Below are 12,757 nucleotides of genomic sequence, written 5' to 3' on the forward strand. Positions count from 1 at the left end.
TCAGGAAAAAATATGCCCTTTGCCAGCACCGTTGGTCTAGACTCATCCCACATTGCTGTCCGAATTTTATTAAAATCCCATGTGAGAGCTTCCACATCCGGCATGCTTGACAAGTTATCAAGGTAAGAAATTTCCCTTGAATGAAACGACACTTGGGACTCGTACACACTTCGTCTAGGGGGGTGGAGCATACTCTCTGGTCAAATCAGGTCCTTCATTCTCATCCTCCTCATCACCATCCTCACGAGGAAAGGGTGTCTCGTCTCCAGATTTATCAACATTGTTGTCGCAATCACTGTTCTCTTCCTCACTATGTGCATCTGCCATATCCCGATTTAATACGTCGTCTTCGAGCAATTGAGTGAGCACATGTGGTTCAAATTTCTCGTTTTTACTGCACAATCAACAAAATAATAAGCTACTGAAATTAATAAATACTTTCCATATAGCTGTATCACTTTACTTACAAGTCGTAATGTGATGAAATTCCATGATCAACATTTTCATTTAGGTGATGACTACCAGATGGACCACCATGATCCAGCACACCAAAACTATGCTTGGGTTTATAATTTGTAAAATTCATATCCGGTCGGTACCCCCTATTAAATGTATGAGCGTTAATACAAATTTGATACAACAAAAATGTACATCATAACACAAAGGAAAATTAAAGTTTACCACTCGATTTGTGAATTATGAAAAGCAAGCGGTGATAAGTTTAAATTAAGGAAAACTCTTTCATCCGGAACCTGTCCGACAAAAATTGCTCCAGAATAACCACCCGATGACTAGGGATTATCCGGAACCTGTTCGGCAACCTCATTGTTGGGAGCTCTTCGACCTTGACGTACATATCCAACATTTTGATTACAAGAAATTCCCGATATTCATCCGTAGTCCTCAGAAAATCCCTTAAAGTTTCATCATCGTAGATGTTTAACTCCGAGAAAAAGTATCCCCTTGCGGAGTGAGGGAATACAGATATCTTCCTATTACTTTAAGTATCACTCGGTGTTTCCTCACACTCATTCTTTTGGCAGAACAACGATATCAATTTATCGTACTCCATTGTAAGTGGTAATTTAACATGACCCCGTGGAGATAAACTATACCTCACTGAGTTATTCTCCATCACAACCTCACTCCCCTAATATAATGAAACTATTATTCCACGCTCTTCAGACATTACAGAAAAATGCTTGAGAATTTAACAAGAATAAAAGATTGAATGAGAGTTAGAATTTTTTGTGAATGGATTTCCTAAAATCCTAACTCCTTTATATAGGAAATGTGCGAGCCCGGGGGTTGGTACATTCACTTATTGCTGGGCCCATAATAAGGGGTATAGTGTGTTGTATTTGTACGCTATATATAGCATAAAAATACAATACGCTATATCTGTGTCAGTCAAATGTCAGTATATATAATGCCAAAACACACCACGCTATACCTTAACGGCAAAAGTTACCATTAAGGTATAGCGTGGTGTGTTTTGGCGTTATATATATATAAAGGTAAATTTGTTTTACACTTATTTACATGTCTTTTATCCAAAGGGACAATAAAAAGGTTCTGGACTCACCCCGTGTGGCGACGGTATCTGTGTGCAGGAGCAGATCCAGTGCATTAATTAGTTATGGATTTTCGAGGACTCAGTAATTTTTGTTTAGATTCGATATTTATATTGAAAAATTCATTAAATATATACGAGTATTTAGCTTGGAATTAAGTCCGTTAAATCGGTTATTATTATATATTAATTTGAGATTTATGTACAACAACAACAACAACAACCTAGTATAATCAGTGGGGTCTGGGGAGGGTAGTGTTTACGCAGATCTTACCCCTACCATGGGTAGAGAGGCTGTTTCCATATAGACCCTCGACATCCTTCCCACAAAGAACTCCACACCTTGCTCTTGGGGTGACTCGAACTCACAACCTCTTGAGATTTAGGTAGGAAACCCAAAAACTTCGTAATTTGGGAATCAACTTTTGTGTAATTTGTGAATTTAGCTTAGCTGAAGCACAATTAGCATGATAATTGAATAGCATATTGTATATTAAGGATTGTGCTATTCTTCATCACCGTTAATCAAACATGCGACACTCGGTGATAAATGGCAAGTTGAAAGGGTGGATGATGACTCCATGCTTTTGATATTGGGTGAATATAACACACTAGACGAACTCATCTCGAATAGATAGAGATATAAAAGTCATGTACAATATATGACAAAGAACAAAATCACACCATAGGTATACTTTTGGGCTCAATAAGAAACAACCCAAGAAACAAATTTGCAATGTTTATTGAGTCGAAGCAAACAATAACTGTCAGACGCTTCAGTTGTGTCACGACCCTAAACTCAGGCATGGTCGTGATGGCTCCTCTCGTGAAGACAAGGCGAGCCGACACTTCCCATTTTCCAATTTATTAACAATTAAGCATTAAAAAACTGTCGGAACATGATAAAATAATTTAAAATAGCAGATAATATCATAAATACGCGGAAGAACAATCCTACCGGGGTGTCACTAGCCATGTGCATCTATAAAACCTAATACAAGTCTGAAAAATCCACAAACTATTACAAATGTCTGCTAAGAGATGGAAATGATAAAGAGGGAGAAACACGGGACTGCGGACGTCAAGCAGCTACCTCATGGACTCTGATATCTGCCGGGAGCTCTCAACTCGCACTGGCAAGATCCGCAACGCCTGAATCTTCATATATAGGTGCAGGGAGTAAAGTGAGTACTCCAACTCAGTGAGTAACAAATGTAAATAAACACTGAAAGCAAGAAATCACGTAAGGCACAAAACATTCTATAATGAAGCAGTAAAACCATTTAAAAACAGTAAATCAGTGAAAGATAGGTAAAATCCTTTAACTCAAATGTAGGTTGAAGAAGCCTATTTCAACAATTGAGCAGGTAACTGACGGTAAATTATGAAAATAAACACATAAAGGCTCGCCCCTTGGGCACAGTATCGGTAAATCCGCCCCTCGGGCAATATTTTAGAACGGTACCGGCCCCTCGGGAAATCACATGGAACAATACCAGCCCCTCTGGCTCACTCTCACATCACAATGGGTACCCGCTCTCACTGGGGGTGCACAGACTCCTGGAGGGGCCCCTTACAGCCCAAGCATAATATCAAGCCACCTCGTGGCATCATCACTAGGCCCTCGGCCTCATATCAATCAAGTCATATCGCGACGTACAAATCTCAGGCCATCGGCCTCATAATCAGTATCAAATGTTTCCTCACAACATAGGCACTCAGCCTTACTCAGTCAAAAATCCTCACAAGCGACTCAGGCAACAGTAAAACATGATTCTCAACCCAAAATATCATTTAAAAGATCATGTAAGTGTTAAAACAGAGTAAACATGGTTGAGTACGAAAAACAGTGAAATATAACATGACTGAGTTCAAGTATAAAGTCAAAACAATGAGAAAATACCAGTAAAATTTTCTGAAGGATTCAAATAGTTGGCACAAAGCCCAAATATGGCATCCAGCCCAAACAATGATGATGACAAATAGACTTCAGTCAAATACGCGATAATATCATCAATCGGGATGGACCGAGTCACAATCCCCAATAGTGCACGATCCCACGCTTGTCATCAAGCGTGTGCCTCACTTCAATATAGCACTACGATGTGCAATCTGGGGTTTCAAACCCTCAAAACATCATTTACAGTCATTACTCACCTCGAACCAGTCAAATCTCTAGCTCGCGACGCCTTTGCCCCTCGAATCGGCCTCCACTCACGATGAATCTATCCAAAATCAGAATGAGGACGTCAAAATATGCTAAGGGAACGAAGCCCAAGCGAAAACAATTAATAATTGGCACAAATCCCGAAATTACCAAAACCCGACCCCTGGGCCCACGTCTCGGAATTCAATAATTATACATCAATAGATTTTTTATCTCTCCACGAGTTCATACATATCAAAAGTTCTCAAATCCGGCCCCAAATGGTCCTTCAAATCCCCAATTAAAGGTCTAAGTTCCCAGGCCCTAGTTTTCCCAATTTTCACCCTTAATTTCAATAATTTCTAGCTCTAATCCGTGAAATAATAGCATAGGAACGAGTTTTAAGTCCAAATTCCTTACCTCAATGAAGTTCCCTTGAAATCCCTCTCTCAAATCGTCCAAAAAGCTCCAAAGCCGAAGTCAAAAATGGTGAAATAGCTAAAATTCGCGAAGGCCGCAATTTATACTTTCTGCCCAGTCATTTTCACATCTGCGGCCAAATTACCGCTTATGCGCTACCGCATATGCGGTTCTTCTTCCGCTTCTGCGAAAATCACTTAATGGACCAAATCGCTTCTGTGATCAACATTCCGCATTTGCGCCTTCGCAGGTGCGGTCCATCCACCGCATCTGCGGTCGCTGCCTTTCCTGGCATTCCCGCTTCTATGATCCCTTACCCGCATTTGCGACTTCGCAGATGCGGTCCCATTAGCTACTTCTGCGGTTCCTTCTCCTCAATCCTTTTTTCGCATCTGCGGACGATATCCCACACGTGCGACGTCGCACCTACGGTCCCCAATCCGCAGGTGCGGAAATACCAGAAGCAGCAAAGTTCATCAGTTGCAACAAGGTTTCAAACTCCCCGTCAACTATCTGAAATCGCCCCGAGGCTCCTGGGACCTCAACCAAAAGCACAAACATATCCTAATACCTTATTCGAACTTGTACCCATCTTCAAAAAACCTCAAACAATATCAAATCAACCATAACACATCGGATTCAAGCAAAACTTTCTAAAATCTTTCGAATTCCGCTTTTGATCAAAAATCAAACCAACCCATGTCCGAATGACCTGAAATTTTGCACACACATCCCAAATGACACAACGGAACTACTGCAACTCTCGGAATCCCATTCCGACCCCTACATCAAAATCTCGCCTACCAACCAGAAATCGCCAAAATATCAACTTTGCCAATTCAAGCCTAAATCTACTACGAACCTCTAAAATTCATTTCGATCACGCTCCTAAGCCACAAATCACCTCCTGAAGCTAACCGAACCATCGGAACTCACATGCCCTCTAACACATAAGTCAACATCCAGTTGACTTTTCCAACTTAAACTCACTCTAAAGAGACTAAGTGTCTCAAACCTTATCAAAATCATTCCGGATTCGATCCGACCAACCCGATACCACAAAACACGGATAAATAAAGCATAAAGAAGCAAAAATAGGGAAAACGGAGCAGTAACTCATGAGATGACTGGCCGGGTCGTCACATCCTCCCCAATTTAATCAAACGTTCGTCCGCAAACGAGTCAAGAAATATACCTAAAGCCTCAAACAGGTGAGGATATCTGCTCCGCACCTCCCGCTCGGTCTCTCATGTAGCCTCCTCCACTGGCCGACCTCTCCACTGCACTTTCACTGAAGCTATATCCTTCGACCTCAACTTTCGAGCCTGACGACCCAAAATAGCTACTGGCTCTACATTATAAGTCATCATTATCCAACTTAACTGTGCTGAAATCCAAAATATGAGACGGATCCCAAATATACCTCCGGAGCATAAAAACATGAAATACTGGATGCACACTCGACAAGTTGGGTGGCAAAACAAGCTCATAGTCCACCTCCCCAATCCTCCGAAGCACCTCAAAAGGCCCAATGAACCGAGGACTCAATTTACCTTTCTTTCCAAATCTCATAACACCCTTCATGGGAGAAACCTTCAACAGAACCTTCTCGCCAACCATGTAGGACACATCTTGAACCTTCCTGTCAGCATAACTATTTTGTCTCGATTGCGCTGTACGAAGCCTCTCCTGAATTACCTTCACCTTTTCTAAGGTATCCTGCACCAAGTCTGTCCCCAATAGTCTAGCCTCACCGGGCTCGAACCAACCAACTGGAGATCTACACCACCTCCCATACAAAGCCTCATATGGAGCCATCTGAATACTCGACTGGTAGCTGTTGTTATAAGCAAACTCCGCAAGCGGTAGAAATTGATTCCATGGCCCTCCGAAATCAATGACACAAGCACGCAACATGTCCTCCAATATCTGAATAGTGCACTCGGACTTCCCGTCCGTCTGAGGGTGAAAAGTTGTGCTCAACTCAACCTGAGTAGCCAACTTTTGCTGCACAGACCTCCAAAACTATGAAGTAAACTGAGTGCCCCTATCTGAAATGATGGAAACTAGGACACCATGCAAACGAATAATCTCCCGGATATAGATCTCCACCAACCGCTCTAAAGAATATGTAGTACACACAGGAATGAAGGGCGCGGACTTGATCAGCCTATCCACAATCACCCAAATAGCATCGAACTTTCTCAAAGTTCGTGGAAGTCCAACAACAAAGTCCGTAGTGATCCTCTCCCACTTCCACTGGGGAATATCCATCTGCTGAAGTAAGCCACCTGGTCTCTGATGCTCATATTTTACCTGCTGACAATTGAGACATCGAGCCACAAATCCCACAATGTCTTTGCTGCCTCAAATCCTGATACATCTTCGCGGCACCCGGATGAATGGAATACTGCGAACTATAGGCCTCCTCCATAATCAACTCCCGAAGCCCATCCATATTAGGCACGCATATCCGGCCTTGCATCCTCAACACCCCATCATCACCAATGGTCACATCTCTAACATCATCATGCTGAACTCTGTCCTTAAGGACAAGCAAATGTGGATCATCATACTGGCACTCTCTGATGCGATCACATAAGGAAGACCAAGAAACCACCAATACCCGACTGGGCTCCAAAACATCTAATCTCATGAACTGATTGGCCAAGGCCTGAACATCAACTGCAAGAGGTCGCTCCTCAACTGAAATATATGCTAAACTCCCCATATTCACCTCCTTTCGGCTCAAAGCATCAGCCACCACATTGGCCTTTTCCGGATGGTTCAATATAGTGATATCATAATCTTTAAACAACTTCAACCATCCCCGCTGCCTCAAATTAAGATCCTTTTGCTTGAACAAGTGTTGGAGGCTTCGATGATCAGTAAACACCTCACAAGACACACCATACAAGTAATTCCTCCAAATCTTCAACGCGTGAACTATGGCAGCCAACTCAAAATCATGAACGGGGTAGTTCTTCTCATGGGGCTTCAACTAATGGGAAGCATAAGCAATAACTCTACTCTCCTGCATCAATACATAACCAATACCAACTCTCGAAGAATCACAATACACGGTATATGAACCTGAGGCTGATGGCAAAACTAACACTAGAGCTGTGGTCAAAGCTGTCTTGAGCTTCTGAAAGCTCTCCTCACACTCATCCGACCATAAAAATGAAGCACCCTTTTGAGTCAACTTGGTCAAGGGCAATGTGATAGATGAGAATCCCTGAAAAAACCGGCGATAATAGCCTGCCAAACCAAGAAAGTTGCGAATCCCTGTGGCTGAGGACGGTCTGGGCCAACTCTAAACTGCCTCTATCTTCTTCGGATCGACTAGAATACCCTCTCTAGACACCACGTGCCCCAATAAAGCCACTAAACTGAGCCAAAACTCATAGTTGGAGAATTTTGCATAAAGCTTCTCCTCTCTCAATCTTTGCAACACAACTCTTAAATGCTCTATGTCCTCCTCCTGACTACGTGAATACACCATAATATCATCAATGAAGACTATGACAAACGTATCGAGATAAGGTCGGAACACGCTGTTCATAAAATGCATGAACGTTGTTGGGGCATTGGTTAGCCCAAAAGACATTACCAAGAACTCATAATGACCAAATCGGGTCCTGAAAACTATCATAAGAATATCTGAGTCCCTGATCTTCAACTGGTGATAATCTGAACGGAGATCAATCTTGGAGAACACTCTCGCTCCCTGAAGTTGGTCGAATAAATCATCAATGCGAGGCAAAGGATACTTGTTCTTAATTGTTACCTTGTTCAATTGCCTATAATCAATGCACATCCTCATAGTGCCATATTTCTTCTTTATAAATAGAACTAGCACACCTCAAGGTGACATACTAGGCCGACTGAACCCTTTATCCAGGAGTTCTTGAAGCTGCTCCTTTAATTCCTTCAACTTCGTTGGTGCCATACGATGCGGCGGAATAGAAATGGGTTGAGTGCCCAGCACCAGGTCAATACCAAAATCGATATCCCTATCTGGTGGCATGCCCTACAGGTCTACAGGAAACACATCGGGTAATCCCTCATAACTAGAACGGAATCAATACTAGGAGTCTCAACACCGACATCCCTCGCATAGGCTAGATACGAAAGACAACCATACACTGGGCTTTCAAGAATGAAATCACTCTACTGGGAACATAATCAGTCATACCTCGCCACTCGATCGGTGGCACACTCGGTATAGCCAATGTGACTGTCTTAGCATGACAGTCCAGAATAGCACGATACAGAGATAGCCAATCTATGCACAAAATGACATCGAAATCCATCATACACAATAATAAAAGATCTACAGGGGTCTCCATACCCCCAATAAACACCACACACGACCGGTACACACGATCTACAACAACGGTATCGCCCACCAGGATAGATACATGAATAGGTGAAGCAAGAAACTCATGGGGCGTACCCAAATAACAAGCAAAGTATGATGACACATAAAAAAGGTGGAACCGGGATCAAATAATACAAAGGCATTTCTGTGGCAAACTGAAATAATAGCTATAATAACAACATCTGAAGCAATAACATCGGATCTGCTTGGAAGTGCATAGAAATGGGCCTGACCGCCACCTGATCGACCTCCCCCTCTGGGGCGACCCCTAGCTGAGTGACCTCTACCCCTAGCTGGTTGGGCGGGTGGTGGTGAAGTAACTAGCGCTGAAGTCGATGACTGACCCCTCTACTGAGATGAACTCGCAAGACGATGAGGGCACTGCCTCCACATATAACCCATCTCACCATACTCATAACAACTCCCAGGTGCTGGAGAAGGGGACTGAAGGGAACCTCTCGCACCGGAGTGGCTAGAAGATGCACTCTACATAGAAGAGCCTTGGACTGATAGAGCACGGGATGAACTCTGAGTTGGAAGGGCACTAAGTGATGACTTGCCCTAATGAGAACTGTGAGAACCATGACTCGATGACGCCCCACGATGACCTAGCGATCTGGCTGAGCAGACCTGAATGGACGGCCTCTGTTGTGCTGAAACTAACCTCTCGAAAGAGCACCACTGTAACTACCAGATCCTCGAGGCCTCTTGGACTCTCTCTCCTCTCGCTCCTGGTGACGAACAGGGTCAATCTCACGGGCAATATCCACAACCTCCTTGAAAGTAGCACCAATCACCCTCTCCCATTTCATGAGAATACGAAGCGGATAAGTGAGGCCATCAACAAACCTCCTAATCCTCTATCTATCTATCGGAACCATCAAGATGGCATGACGAGCTAACTCAGAGAACCTCAACTCATACTGCAACACGGTTATCTCCTCATGACGCAACCACTCAAACTGCCTACGCAGCTCCTCTCTACGAGACTGCGGCACATACTTCTCTAGAAAGAGAACGGAGAACTGCTGCCAGGTAAGGGGTGCTGCACCAACAGGCCTACGCCTCTCAAAATCCTCCCACTAAGTGAAAGCAGCTCCTGAAAACTAACAAGTAGTGAAAACAACCCTGCTAGTCTCCAGAATACCCGCTATATGACGTATCCTCTGGCACTTATCTAAGAAACCCTGGGCATCCTCTCCCTCTGCACCACTGAAGGTTGGAGGCTGCAGTCTACCAAACCTCTCCAACCTACGCTGATCATCCTCTGGCATAGCAGAACTACATAGTCCTAAGCAGCTGCAACCGGTTGGGCTGAATGTGCCCCTGGCGTCTGAAGTCCCTGCACAACCTGCTCAAGTGTGCGAGCGGCGGGAGTCTGATTGCCTCCCCCGGCCTGAGAAATAGCTGCAGCTGTAGTGGCTGAAACTGCCTGAGCTAGGCCAGTGCAAACTGATAAGATCTGAGCCAAGGCCTCCTAAAGACCCGGAATCACAATGGGCACAGCAGGTGCCTGAACTGGTGCTGCAGGAGCGTCCATAACTGGGACCTAATCCTAAACTGAGGCTGCTAGTGGATCTGCAGGTGCTGCCCTAGCTGCTCTGCCCTTACCACGACCACGGTCGCGTCCTCGGCCTCTGATGGCCACAACTGGTGGTACTGGTGGTCGTCCATCCTGATCTGTAGCACGTGTCCTCACCATCTGTGAGAGAATAGAATAACAGAAGCTTAGTACTCGGATCGACAAATTCGCACGACAAGAATTTCAAGAATGTAAAGTTTTTCCTAAAGGTTATGCAGCCTCTCGAGGATAAATACAGACGCCTCCGTACCGATCTGTGAGACTCTACTAAACCTGCTCATGACTCGTGAGACCTATGTAACCTAGGCTCTGATACCAACTTGTCACGACCCAGAACCCGGACTCGGTCGTGATGACGCCTCTCGTGAAGACAAGGCCAGCCGACACTTTCCATTTTCCAATTTATTAACAATTAAGCATTAGGAAACAGTCGGAACATGATAAAATAATCTAAAGTAGCAGCTAATATCATAAATACGCGGAAGAACAATCCCACACAACCCGATACCGGGGTGTCACTAGTCATGAGTATCTATAAAACCTAATACAAGTCTGAAAAATTCTCAAACTATTACAAATGTCTGCTAAGATATGGAAATGATAAAAAGGGAGAAACACGGGACTACAGACGTCAAGTAGCTACCTCGTGGACTCCGATATCTGCCGGGAGTTCGCAACTCACACTGACAGGATCTGCAACGCCTGAATCTTCACAAGTGGGCGCAGGGAGTAAAGTGGGTACTCCAACTCAGTGAGTAACAAATGTAAATAAAGACTGAAAGCAAAAGCACACGTAACGCACAAAGAATTCTATAATAAAGCAGTAAACCAATTTAAAAACAATAAATCAGTGAAAGATAGGTAAAATCCTTTAACTCAAATGTAGTTTCATGAAGAAGCCTTTTTCAACAATTGAGCAGGTAACTGACGGTAAATTATGAAGATAAACACATAAAGGCTCGCCCCTCAGGCATAGTATCAGCAAATCCGCCCCTCGAGCAATATCTCAAAACAGTACCAGCTCCTTGGGCAATCACATGGAACAATACCAGCCCCTTAGGCTCACTCTCATATCACAATGGGTACCCGGGCTCACTGGGGGTGTACAGACTCCAAGAGGGGCCCCTTACAGCCCAAACGCAATATCAAGCCACCTCGTGGCATCATCACTAGGCCCTCGGCCTCATATCAATCAAGCCACCTCGTGGCGTACATATCTCAGGCCCTCGGCCTCATAATCAGTATCAAATGTTTCCTCACAACATAGGCCCTCGGTCTTACTCAGTCAAAAATCCTCACAAGCCACTCGGGCAACAGTAAAACATGATTATTAGTCCAAAATATCATTTAAAAGATCATGTAAGTGTTAAAACAGAGTAAACATGGCTGACTACGAAAAATAGTAAAATATAACATGACTGAGTTCAAGTATAAAGTCAAAACAGTGAGGAAATACCAGTAAAAAATCCCGAAGGGTTCAAATAGTTGGCACGAAGCCCAAATATGGCATCCAGTCCAAACAATGATGATAGCAAATAGATTTCAGTCAAATACGCGGTAAAATCATCAATCGGGATGGACCGGGTCACAATCCCCAATAGTGCACGACCCCACTCTTGTCATCAAGCGTGTGCCTCACCTCAATATAGCACTACGATGTGCAACTGGGGTTTTAAACTCTCACAACATCATTTACAATCACTACTCACCTCGAACCGGTCAAATCTATAGCTCGCGATGCCTTTTCTCCTCGAATCGGCCTCCACTCGCAATGAATCTATCCAAAATCAGAACGAGAACATCAAAATATGCTAAGGGAACGAAGCCCAAGCGAAAACAATCAATATATGGCACAAATCCTGAAATTACCAAAACCCGACCCCCGGGCCCACGTCTCGGAATTCAATAATTTTTACATCAATAGATTCCTTATCTCCCCACGAGTTCATACATATCAAAAGTTCTAAAATCCGACCCCAATTGGTCCTTCAAATCCCCCATTAAAGGTCTAAGTTCTCAAGCCCTAGTTTTCTCAATTTTCACCCTTAATTTCCATAATTTCTAGCTCTAGTCCGTGAAACAATAGCATAGGAACGGGTTTTAAGTCCAAATTCCTTACCTCAATGAAGTTCCCTTGAAATCCCTCTCTCAAATCGTCTAAAAAGCTCCAAAGCTGAAGTCAAAAATGGTGAAATAGCTCAAATTCGCGAAGGCCACAATTTATACTTTCTGCCTAATCATTTTCGCATTTTGCGGCCAAATTACCGCTTCTGCGATACCACATATGTGGTTCTTTTCCGCTTCTGTGAAAATCACTTAATGGACCAAACCGCTTCTCCAATCAACATTTTGTATTTGTGCCTTCGCAGGTGCGGTCTATCCACCGCATCTGCGGTCACTGCCTTTCCAGGCATTCCCGATTTTGCGATCCCTTACCCGCATCTGCGACTCCGCAGATGCGGTCCCATTGGCCGCTTCTGCGGTTCCTGTTCCTCAAGTCCTTTTTCGCTTCTATGGCCGATCTCCTACACGTGCGGTGTCGCACCTGCGGTCCCCAATCCGCTGGTGCGGAAATACCAGAAGCAACAAAGTTCAGCAGTTGCAACAAGCTTTCAAACTCCCTATCAACCATCCGAAATCGCGCCGAGGCCC

The sequence above is a fragment of the Nicotiana sylvestris genome, chromosome 1 (genome assembly GCF_000393655.2).
Source record: "Nicotiana sylvestris chromosome 1, ASM39365v2, whole genome shotgun sequence".
NCBI lineage: Eukaryota > Viridiplantae > Streptophyta > Magnoliopsida > Solanales > Solanaceae > Nicotiana > Nicotiana sylvestris.